We start from the raw sequence: 13454 nt of genomic DNA on the forward strand, positions 1-13454 counted from the left end.
TAAGGAATGAAAAGAAGTAAACTAGATGAAACAGCAAAAAATGCAAAAAAATTCAGATGACAATTATGCAGAAAACTAATGTCTATGTGCAGTAAAATGAAGCAAAGAAGTTAAGCAACAAAAACAGAAAAGAAATTACAACTAGTTGCATGAAAACACAGCACAAGCTAACAAATTCTGCAGAATTCTGTAGAATTATGCAGCAAAAACAGAGTATTAGTGCAGAAAAATTGAAAACAAAACACTAAAACAGAGCAACTAACAAGTTCAATGCAAAATTAACACCAAAGTCCCCGGCAACGGTGCCAATTTGATGAACAATAAATTTTCATTTCGTTTTGCAAAAAGATTTGTCGTCAACCTTCATCAAAATATGCAAAAAAAGTTTGTAGTATCTAGGGTGCAAGCCTAGGTTGTCTCCAACGACTTTGGTTTGTAACATACATTGAACATGTTGTAAACATTTACTATAAAAGCAATTAAAACAAGGGAGTTTTGTGTAATTCCAATTTTAATGTAAAGGCAAGTGATGAAATTAATGAATTCAATCAATGAAATATGCAATCCTTAGTTTGTTCATGCAATTCTATCCTTATCCCTCTCAAGATTCAATACTTTTCCTCTTCCTCTAAATTAGGGTAAGTCAAAAAGCAAGAATTAACTTTAACATCCCATACAAATTAAGCAATTTACATGGGCTCCAATCTCTCATCTCCAAGATAACGCTACCTTAGAAATTAACTTAGGATTAAGCAAACTAAGTTAAGAATTTCATTAAAATGAATTAGGGTTAATTAAGCAATGTCCCCCTCATTCAACCATTAATTCAATTCAAAGAGTTGGGAAATGTAAATTCATGAGGGAAAGGGAATTATATTGACATTCATACCCAGGAATTCAAGAATCCATGAACTCACTAAGGATTACAAGAAAGTTTAGCCCTCTATAGAGATGAGTCTTACAAATTCAAGATGGAAACAAAGGGAAATCAACATCATAATGCAAGAATTAAAGAAAAATGAAGCGAAATTGTAAACCAAACCCTAAGATTAGCCTTGGCTGTCAAAAGTGGCAAAAGAATCTAAGGAAATGTAAAAAGTTTCGTACCCTAATTTCTCAAATCCTATTTATAGTGCATAAATTTTTGCCCAAAGTGACTACTATGGTTTCATAGTAATAACGCGCAGTGTTCCATAGTGTTTACGCGCACTCCATAGTGGTTACGCGCGAGACCTGTGATTTGGGCCTTTCTGGAGTTATTACTTTGGCTTCAAAGTGATAACGCACAACGCCCCAGAGTGGTTACTCTCGTTCCATAGTGTTTACGCGCAGGTTCTGTGTTTTTGGCCTCTCTGGAGTTGTCACTATAGCATCAGAGTGATAACTTTGGCTGCTCTAGAGTGTCTACTATGGTTCCGTAGTAGCTACGCGCAAGCCTTGTACTTTTTGGCCTTTCTAGAGTTGTCACTATGGGTTCATAGTGATCACTCTAGTCTACCTTTCTGGAACTAGCTTGCTGTAGTGTTCACTATGGACTCCAAAGTGATCACTTTCACCTCAAACTTTCTCAAATCCTAAAAATCCATGGAAAAAATCTAGAAACTTCTGCACAATTATTCAAATGATCAAAATTGCAAACTATATCTATGTAAATCAATGTAAATTAACCAAAAATTAAGAAACCTATGATTTTTTACCAAAATTATGTTTTTATGTTATTTACAATTCCTAAGTTTACTTTTTCTATTAAGAAACATTAAAATGACAAGTAAAAAAACTAATAAAATGTGGAGTCATCATACTGCAGCTAACTCAAGGTCATGTGTAGGATAGTTTTGCTCATAAGTTTTTAACTGGCATGATGCGTAAGCTACTACACTACAGTCCTGCATTAAGACATATCCCAAACGATCACAAAACACTTCAAAAGGTCTGCTGGTGTCAGGGAGAATCAATACTAGAGAAATTGTCAATCTCTACTTCAACTTAATAAAGCTCTGCTCACAGTCTTTCGTCCATACAAAGGGTTGGTCTCGGTGAGTCAAATGTGTCAAAGGTGAAGCAATCTTTGCAAATCCCTTTATGAATCTTCGATAATAATTCGCTAAGCCCATAAAACTACAAATCTCTATAAATGTCTTTGGCCTTCCCCATTGTAGCACCGACTCCACATTCAAAGGGTCAACTGCAATTCCGCTGGTAGAGATCACATGGCCAAGGAACTTCACTTTCTCGAGTAAAAATTCACACATAGATAGTTTGGCATACAATTGTTTTTCCCTCAAAATCTCTAGAGTAATCCTTAAATGTTCTGCATGCTTCTCTGGAGAACTGGAATAGATGAGGATGTCATCAATGAAGACCACTACAAACTGATCCAAAAAGGTCTAAAGATCCTGTTCATGTAGTCCATGAATACCGTTGAGACGTTGGTGACTCCAAAAGGCATCATAACATACTCATAATGGTCAAATCAATTTTTTTTTTCAAAATTCCAATCCTAAAAATACAAAAAATAAAATCCATAGCTTTAATAAAGAAATTTTTTTAATTGAATTAATTTTTTAATGTTTAAATAAAAATTAAACAAGGCTGCATTATTTTTATGTATTTTTAATTATTTTCTTCTAAATTTTTGCGTGATTAACTCTAAATCTACTCTAATCACTTTATAAGTCATAAACTCAGATGAAGCACAGTTCACGTCATTTTAGTTTCTAATCTTATAACTCTTTCAATGGAACTTGTCAAAGCTTTGTCACTCCATGCATTGATTGTGAAGAGAGAGCAAGCTTGTGCATGTTTCTGTATTGATAATTGTTAAGATACGAAGGTAGTATTGTAAAATCGGAGGGAGGTTAATAAGATTTAGAAGAGGAAAGTTCAAAGAGGAAGTTGGATACAAAATCGAAAAAAGAGGAGGCTTAAATTTTTGTAATATTAAAATTTTGTAAATATTTTATTTTACTTCTAAATTAATAACATATATTTAATTTGGGTGTTAAATTTATTTTTATTAAATTATTTATTTTATAAAAAATTCATATGTACAAAATGTATATTTTTATTGTTATAAACATTCTAAAAAGGCTTAAATATATTTTAACTACCTCTAAATAGGGCTTATTTCAAATTACTACCTATTAATTTTTTTTCATTTTAATGTCTAACTAATTTTTTATTTTAATTTTGTACCTGACGTTAACCTCTGTCAGTTAAATGGTGACATGACTCATAGTTTGTCACGTCACCTCCAATCTCTCTCCTCCACCTCACCCTTAAATTTCCACATCACAAATCCACATCAGCATTTTAATTTTAAAAAATTTAAGATTCAAGCACAAGGAACCCTAATTTTAAAACACTGGGTGTCTAAACAAGATTAGGTCCAAAGAGCTACCCATTTTTCCTATGACTCTTCGCCTGAGTGAAGTCGCTTCAAGCCTGAGCTAGATCCCTTCTCGCCTGAGCAATAGGACAATTGGGGTGGTCTTATCCTATGTCGCTTGAGCAAGACTGATCTTGCTTAAGCGAAATCGCTTTAGAGTGTCCAATTCTGCACCACTCAATCTCGCTTAAGCGAGACACCCTACACCCATACCTCCTAATCTTTCCCCTGAATGAGGCAACACAAGTCCTTGACTATAATCATTAGGTTATTACATACATGACCCACTTAATGATTGATCACAACTCGCACTACTAGTCACATTCAACAAAACCATCACCCAGCACTACGAATACACAGCTCTTTATTTAACAATCATACAATTCTCATATTTAAACTCAAGCATATGAAAATTCATATAATTCAAGCATACATAACACCATTCAAAAAGGAATAATGTATATAAAAATATACAAGTCTAACAGTAGGTACTTTTTTCACAATTCTCTTCATTCTTTTTTTTTTCTCTCAAAAATTTCCTATAAAGTTTTTTCTTTTTTGCTTTGCTTACTAATGTTTGGTTCATGCATATGCGAACTATTTACTTAACACAATATACAAGCTCGAGTTTCAACGCGCAAGACAAGGAATCAATTTTGGTTTGTGATAAAAATAATGAAACTTCAAATGTTAAAAATGCAAATTCAAATTTAAACATAACAATAAATTAATTATAGTTTGTAATAGAAATTCATAAAGAAAGAAATTTCAAATTTTAAATTCGCAGTTTATACTCATGTTTTGGAGAGCAACAATATGAAATATTCTATAAGTGACATCCACTTTGGATAACAATACTTATTAGAGCAATTTGAAATACTCTCTAAAATGATACAAAATCATTCTCCAATGTTTTTTCTATTGTAGTGCTTGTTAAAATGTAATAAAAATTACATGTAACATGTTTTTTTTTCCTTTTATAACGGGTGTTTGTAACACCTTAAATTAATTTTCAAGTAATAATTTCACAAAATAAGAGTAATAAAATTTTCATTTAAATAAAAAGATTCCATCGTAGAGCTTCATAAAACAGTTCAAAATAATAAAGGATTACAAATTTATATCAAAGACTGTTACATGACTAATTCAATTACATCATAATTTCAAAATACAATCTAAGTCCCATAGTAGTTTATCCTTTCTTCACTGAGTCCGGTGCTAATCATCTTGGTCACCTAAAAAATAAATGTAAGGGTGAGTACTCTACACTATTCAACTCGCATAAACATAGAGACTCACCTCAAATACTACACATTTACTAACATAGTTTAAATCATGCAAATACAATGTAAGCATCTCAATCATCAATCATCATCTATTCCAATTCAAAACACAACCGGTGCACTTACTGCACCAATATTTCACACACGTGCGCTTACTGCACCTAGGCACGCTCACTTTGACACTGTGATCACAGTTTCACACCATGAATGCCTCATGGATACCGCATGGGCAGTCACGGGTCGCTCAGCAAAGGTAGTGGTCAAAGGTCTAGTTAGGAGGAGAGTGTATGACCTGTGGTGTACCCACACTTATTGTTGGTGTCACCACCACTCTCTCTTTCTAAAGGTATTTCTACCATCCCCATCTTTTACATCTCTACTGTATCGTTGAACCATTCATAGCATATCATTCACGACAATACTTTGCCCACATTTATTCATATTACATGGCATAGAAACCCACATTCATTTACAGTACACGACACATAAGCCCATAATTCATTCACAATACTCAGCACATATGTCATTATTCCATCACACAACATATGAATAGGTCATCCATATCCATTTTCAACCATTTACACTATTCAATCATCATTCCTCAACATGCTCACACACATTCTCAATTAAGGGTATGCCAACCCCACAATTAATTCACATTTCACTCTAAACACAATTATTTTCATCAAATCACACATTTCCTACTCTCTATTTCAGCTACATCACAATATTCAATGAAATAAACAGTAAATTGAACACAATCAGATAGGGTAGAGTCCCCCTTACCTCAAATGAAGACCCACACACCAAATCAACAAGGTAGGCGCTTCCCCACACGAACTTTGACCTAAATACATGGAAGAACCCCATGAGAACTTAAGGAGAACTGAGAAATCAGAGGATGGGGGTGAGAAACCGAAACCCTAACCATTAAAACTCACCTCCAAGCGTTCTCTACACAAATCCAACCTTCAATCTTGCTCCCAAGCGGCTTGAAGGCAATTTAATCGGTGAAATAGGGTTTGGGAGTGAAGGAATTAAAGAAATCTCGAAGGAAAAGTGAGAAATGAAACTTCCCCAAACCCTAATCCCTTTAAATCCTTTTCTGGCCACAACACTCTCGCTATAGCGAGACCTTCCTGCAACGAAACCCTCTCTTGCTACAGCGAAAATCTTAGAGGGAATTACATTCTAGTTTCTGCAGAATCTCGTTACAGCGAAGCTCTCTTTACAGCGAGATTGCACCCAGAAATGCACCCTAAACTGTCGCTTTGTCGCTACAGCAAGGGACCTCTCGCTGCAGTGAGAAAACAACAGTTTCAAGCCTTCCTCCTAGGGCCCCTCGCTACAACGAGAATGCCCCAGTATTATACCTTTAACCTGTTTTTCAGCCCAATCAATCCAATCTAATCATATACAAATATATTTATACATGTCCATAAGCATTTATACACACCAGCATTCAAAGTTCATCACACGTTCAAGTGCAACTCCAATATCCATTCACATCACACACAGATATATGTTTATATATATATTATAAATACACAACAAGGAAAAGTCAACGCAAACACTTATATTAATAATCAAACTATATTACAAAAATTTGGGGGCATTACAGTATTTACCTCAATCAATGGAATTAATATATTTAGATATTTAACAATATATCAAATTTTAGTGCTAGAAGCAATTTCATGAAATTTTATATTTATTATTAGATTTAGCACATTTGTTATTTTATCTACTACTAAAATTTCAATAAAAAATATTTTTAGAAGTAAAAAAATTGTTGTCTAACTTTTAGACAACTGTTTTAATAGTCTTGCCAAGTTATTGCCTAAGTGACTATTGTTTTTCCATTTTGACAATAGTTTTTCATCTAATTATAAAACTTGATTTAATTCTATCACATTAAGAGTAGTGATCTAATGACTTTGCCACAGTTTTAAAACTATTAATAAATATAAACAAGTAATGATTCAAATTAATATCATATTTTTTAAAATATAAATAAATTGAAAGTTTTAACTATGACTTAAAAAAAAGTAAAAAAAGAAAATATTGTCGAAACCTGGAATATTGTATAGCAAATGTAAGGCTTTATATAAAATTGACTACACCTACTTATTACTATATGCATTTATAAAAAAATTTAAAATGTTTAAAGTCACTTCTATATATAAATAATAAATTTAAATATTATTTTATATATTTATAACAAATTTATAAACGAATCCACTATAAGTTGCATTAAATAAAAACTAATTAAAATTAATTATAATACTTTCTATAACTTATAAATTGAAATTATATCTAATTCATATTTATTATTTTTGAATTATATTTAAATAAATGTTATTACAATTTATGTTCACTGCGACTGACAACTCCTAAAAAAATCTTAAAAATTCATTGTCAATTGTTAAAAAAAAAATATTGATTCAATTGAATGAAAAAATTCTTGCAATTGAACAAAATATTTTTATAAATTTCTAATAAAGTCCTCGAGTTACTTTTCAATTGCAAAATATTTGTATTTTATTTTAAATTATATTCAAACTTGAGTAGTATTAATATAAATCTTTTATTAATTAGTTTCATATATTCTATATTAACGAATTTACTATAAAATGCCTAAAATTAAAATTTATTGGAATTAATTATAATATTTTTCATAACTTATGAAATGAAATTATAACACCGTAATTTTAATTTCCAAAATAAATAAATTCGTAATAAGTGAGAATAAATAAAAATTTCATTTCAAATAGTTTCCAATGCATAAGTTCGATAAAATACTTCAAAATAAGGATGAATTACAAATTTGGATCAAGTCATTGCTATAGGACTAATTTAAATACATTTTAGTTCCAAAATAAATATTCTAAGCCTATAGCAATATCATCCATCCCTTCATTGAGCTCGGTGCTGATCGTCTTGGTCACCTAAAAATAAATGTCAGGGTGAATACTTTACACTATTACACACACATAAACAAGCATGGAGTCTCACTTTGCCTATTGAACATATTTTCTAACATATTTTAAATCATGCATTGACGAATACAAAGTACTAATTCCATTCTCACTTACAAACAGGTGCGCTCACTGCACCATCAAATAATTATCATACAACACCCACATGCGTTCACTGCACGCTTATTGTGGCACTGTGATCACAGTTTTCTGATGCCTTCTATACCATGAATTTAATTTCTAAAATAAAGAAATTTCAAAAAAATGAGAATAATAAAATTTTTCATTCAAATGGTTCTTAATGCATAGTTCAATAAAGTATTCCAAAATAAGGATGGATTACAATTTGAATCAAATAATTGCTACAACACTTAATTAATACATTTCAGTTTCAAAATAAATACTCTAAGTCCTATAGCAGTTTCATCCATTCCTTCATTGTGCCCGGTGTTGATCGTCTTGGTCACTTAAAAAATAAATGTAAGGATGAGTACTTTACATTATCCAACACGCACAAGCATAGAGACTCACCTGGCATACTTCCACACATTTCTATCATAATATAAGTCATTCATCATACAAACACAAAGCAATAATTCCATTCTCATCCACACACAGGTGCACTCACTGCACCATCAAACAATTTACACCCACGTGGGCTCACTGCAAGTTAGCCACGCTCACTGTGACATTGTTATCACAATTTTCCTGATGCCCTCAACTTCAGGGACTTACTTAGTTTCACACCATGGATAGTTGCCAAATAGCCCCTACCTCACAGATACAACGTGTGCGATCACAGGCCCTTTAGCAAAGGAGTTAATCAGAGGCCGAGTCAGGAGAAGAGTGTGTGGCCTGTGGTGCACTCATGCTCACTATTGGTGTCACCACCACCCCACTATTCTCCAAGGTATTTCTACCGTGCCGATCTTCCACAATCCCAGTGTATCGCTCAACCATTCATAACTTTTAACATATTCACAATCACATCTAACATGTCATTCACACACATTTCCAATCATTCAAATTATTCAACATCAAGCGATGGCATGTTAACACATAATTTCATCCACAATCTCAATCACATCCCAATATTCACTTTCACACAGGGCACGTATGTCCACATTCAATCGCGTTACATTCAAACACACAACATTTCCAACACGATTCTGAATACAATCAAACCATTCTCAACACACGCACTATTCAACATCAACCACATTTTAACCAACCACACAATTTTGATTACATTCCCTCACAAATCATGTTCAACACGAAATGTATATCAACACACATATATCCCTACATTTTATCTTAACCACATTGCAATACTTAGTCAAATAAACGAATTCAAAGCACAATGAGATAGGGTAGAGTCTCCCGTTACCTCAAATTGAAGACCCAAACACAAAATCAACAAAGAATGTGCTCCTCACACGAGTTTCATCCTAAATAATAGAAAACTCCATGAGAAATTAAAAAAAAACAAGGAAAATGAATTGAAAATTGAATGCCTAACTCTCAGAACTTACCTCTAAGTGTCCCAAACTCAATTTCAACTTTCAATCCAACTCACAGACGGCTTTAGAGACAGTTTAATCAGTAAGAACGGGTTAAGAATCGAGAGAATCGAAAGAGAGATGAAGAGAGAAGAGTGGGAATGCGTTGCCTGAACACTAAACCCTTCAAATACCCCTCTGATCGCGATGTTCTCACTACAGCAAAAATCTCAGAGGAAACTGTACTCGAGTTTCTGCAAAATCTTGCTACAGCGAGGCCCTTTCCCTATAGCAAGACTGTAACCCAGAAATGCGTCCCTCTTTGTTTCCTTCTCATTATAGCTAGAATGCAATAGAATCACCCCTTTCTCCCAGGACCTTTTCGCTACAACGAGAACACCACCGACTCGTGCTCTACACCCAGGGCCTTCTCGCTACAGCGAGAATCCACTCGTTACAGCGAAAACACCCCTGTAGCACACACTTAGCCTATTTACAATTAGCCTAGTACATCCAATCTCAATGCACAATCAACATCCACATTTATCATATACATCAAATACACATTCAAAAGCAACCCACACATTTATATTAATAAATCAAAATATTATTATCACAAAATTCAGGGCGTTACAACTCTTCCTTCCTTTTAGAAAATTTCATCCTCAAAATTCAACCAAACTAAACAAACAATCCTGGATACAATTTGCTCATTCTACTCTCTGTTTCTCACGTGGCATCTCTCTCATCACTTGAACTCCACATCACCTTCACTTACGAGATTTCCTTGCCCTAAACTGCTTAACACGGTGGACCACAATCCTCACTGGGTACACCTTGTAGGACAGGTCCTCCCTCACTTGAACTGGGTTAAGATCAATCACGTGAGAGGGATCTGGCATATACTTCTTGAGCTGTGACACATGGAACACCAGATCTAGATTTGAGAGATTCAAAGGTAGTGCTATCCAGTACGCTACAGGACCAATTTTACTCAACACCTCGAATGATCTAATAAACTTAGGAGATAACTTTCGAGATTTCAGAGCTCTCCTAACTCCAGTCACAGGTGAGACCTTCAAAAACACACAGTCACCCATCTGGAACTCCAAATGCTTCCTTTTCTTATCATAGTAGCTCTTCTGCCTATCCTATGCAGCCTTCATCTTCTATCTGATCATCTTAATCTGCTCATTTTGCTTTTGAACCATATATGGTACACAAAGTTCTGCACCTCCGTCCATACAAAGTCTCGAATGGTGCCACTCCAATACTGGCGTGATAACTGTTGTTATACGTGAACTCCACCAATGGTAGGCACTCTTCCCAAGTTTCTTGCTGCTCAATCACATAAGCCCTCATTACATCCTTCAAGGATTGAATGGTCCTCTCTGTCTAACTGTCGGTCTGCGAATGATATGTCAAACTAAGTTTCAACTTAGTGTCCAATGCCCTTTGTAGGCTCTTCCAAAACCTAGAGGTAAACCTCGGGTCTTTGTCAGACACCACACTAGTCGGCACTTCATGTAGCCTAATTATTTCTCTCACATACAAGTCTGCCAATCGCTCTAGCTTATACTTCATGTTAATCGGAAGAAAGTGTGCAGTCTTAGTCAACCGATCCACTACCACTCAAATGGCATCATGGTTGTTCCTGGTACTCGGCAAACTGGAAACAAAATCCATGGAAATGTTGTCCTACTTCCACTTAAGGTTCTCCAATGGTTGCAATAGTCTAGATGGACGCTGGTGTTTCACCTTTGCCTTTTGGCAAGTTAGGCATCTAGTTACATATTCTGCAACATCCCTCTTCATCCTATTCCACCAAAAGCCCTTTTGGAGGTTCTGATACATCTTGGTCGCATCGGGGTGGAAACTCATCTTGCTCTTACATGCTTCCTCAAGTACCATCTATTTCAACTCACTCACTTGAGGAATGCACACACAATTCTGAAACTTAATCACCCCGTTCTCATCACGGTGGAATCCCAAGTCCCTTCCCTCACTCTTCTTCCTCATCATATCTTACAGGAAAGCATCTCCCTGCTGAGCATCTTAGACGTACCTTAAGAAGTCATTGTGAATCGTCGTTGCTCCGAGATACAAACTCCCAGGCCTTACCTCTATAGCCAGGTTCATGTCCCAAAACTCCTCAATCAACTTCATCTCCTTCACCATCATAGCCGCCACGTGCAAGGACTTCCTACTCAATTCATTGACCACTACATTTGCCTTGCTAGGATGGTAAGACAATGTGAAGTCGTAGTCCTTGAGGAATTTCATCCATCTCTTCTGCCTTATGTTCAGCTCTTTTTGGTCAAACAAATACTTTAAGCTCTTATGGTCACTGAACACTTCAAACCTTGCTCCATATAAGTAATGTCTCCATACCTTAAGAGTAAAAATCACCGCGGCTAACTCCAAATTATGAGTCGGATAGTTGGCTTCATGAGGACGCAACTGCCTCGACACATAGGCAACCACTCTTCCATCCTGCATTAAAATGCACCCAAGTCCATGCCCAGATGCATTACAGTACACATCAAACTTCTGCTCTAGGTCAGGCAAGACCAATACAGGTGCTGAAGTCAACTTCACCTTTAGTTCTAAGAAACTAGCTTCACACCCTTTGGTCCATTTAAACTCCTTCCCCTTGCGGGTCAATTTCGTTAAGGGCAAAGATATCTTAGAAAATCCCTCAATAAATTACCTATAATAGCCCGCTAATCCTAGAAAACTGCGGATCTCTGTAACGTTCTTCAGTCTCAGCCATCGGGGCACTGCTTCCACTTTCGTAGGATCTACCATAATTCCATCTTGGGACACCACATGCCCCAAAAACTGACTCTGAGACAACCAGAACTCGCACTTGGAGAAATTTGCATACAATTGTCTCTCCCTCAAAATTTGCAAGACTATCCTTAAGTGCTCAACATGCTCTTCCTGAGTCTTCAAATAAATTAGGATATCGTCAATGAACACCACCAAAAACTTATCCAAAAACTCATGGAAGATTCTGTTCATGTAGTCTATGAACACCAAATACTCATAGCGACCATATTGCATCCTGAAGGTTGTCTTAGGCACATTTTCATTTTTCACCCTGATTTGATGGTACCCCGATCTCAAGTCAATCTTTAAGAATACTACAGCTAATCTCAACCGATCCATCAAGTCATCAATTTTGGGAATAAGATACTTGTTCTTGATCGTAACCTTATTCAGTTGTCGGTAATCCACACACATCCTCATACTCCCATCCTTCTTCTTCACCTAGAGCACTAGTGCTTCCCATGGTGACACACTCGGTCTCACGAATCGCTTCTGTAACAAGTCATCTACTTGCTTCTTGACTTTTACCAACTCCGCCAGTGACATCCTATATGGCGCCACAAAAATCGGGCTTGCTCTCGGAATGAGGTCAATAGCGAACTCAATCTCTCTCTCAGGTGGTAATTCAAAAACATCTTCAAAGAAGACTTCCAAGAAGTCCCTCGCCACCAGGATATGCTTCGGCTCCACTCCACTTTCAGCTTCCATTGAGAACATGATCATAAAGGCCTTAGCGTTCACCGTGTTCTCCCACTCACGAACATATATTAAAATTGATTACACCTACTTATTACTATATGCATTTATAACAAAATTTAGAATGTTTAGAGTCATTTCTATATATAAATAATAAATCTATATATTATTTTATATATTTATAACAAAATTTATAAGCAAATTCACTATAAGTTGCATTAAATAAAAATTAATTATAATACTTTTTATAACTAATTATGAATTAAAATTATATTTAATTCATAATTATTATCATTGAATTGTATTTAAGCAAATTTTATTAAAATTTATGGTTGGTGCGAATATCAACCCTGAAAAAAATATTTAAATTTTTTTAAAAAAAAATCATTGTCAATTGTTAAAAAAAAAGAATATTAATTCAATTGAATGAAAAAATGATTGCAATTGAACAAAAATGTTTTCATAAAAATCTGATAAAGTTCTCAAGTTACCTTTTAATTGTGAAAAATAATTGTATTTTATTTTAAGTTATATTCAAATTTGAATGGTATTTATTTAAATATTTTATTAATTAGTTTCATATATTTTATATTAACAAAATCACTATAAATTGCCTAAAATTAAAGTTGATTGGAATTAATTATAAGATTTTTCATAAATTACGAATTGAAATTATATTTGATTCATACTTATTATTTTTGAATTGTATTTAACAAAAGTTTATTAGAATTGATGATTATATTATATTAAAAATAGCAATAACAAAATTTTGTGAATG

Source organism: Abrus precatorius, unplaced genomic scaffold (genome assembly GCF_003935025.1).
Source record: "Abrus precatorius isolate BTA unplaced genomic scaffold, Abrus_2018 Scaffold2, whole genome shotgun sequence".
In the NCBI taxonomy this organism is placed as follows: domain Eukaryota; kingdom Viridiplantae; phylum Streptophyta; class Magnoliopsida; order Fabales; family Fabaceae; genus Abrus; species Abrus precatorius.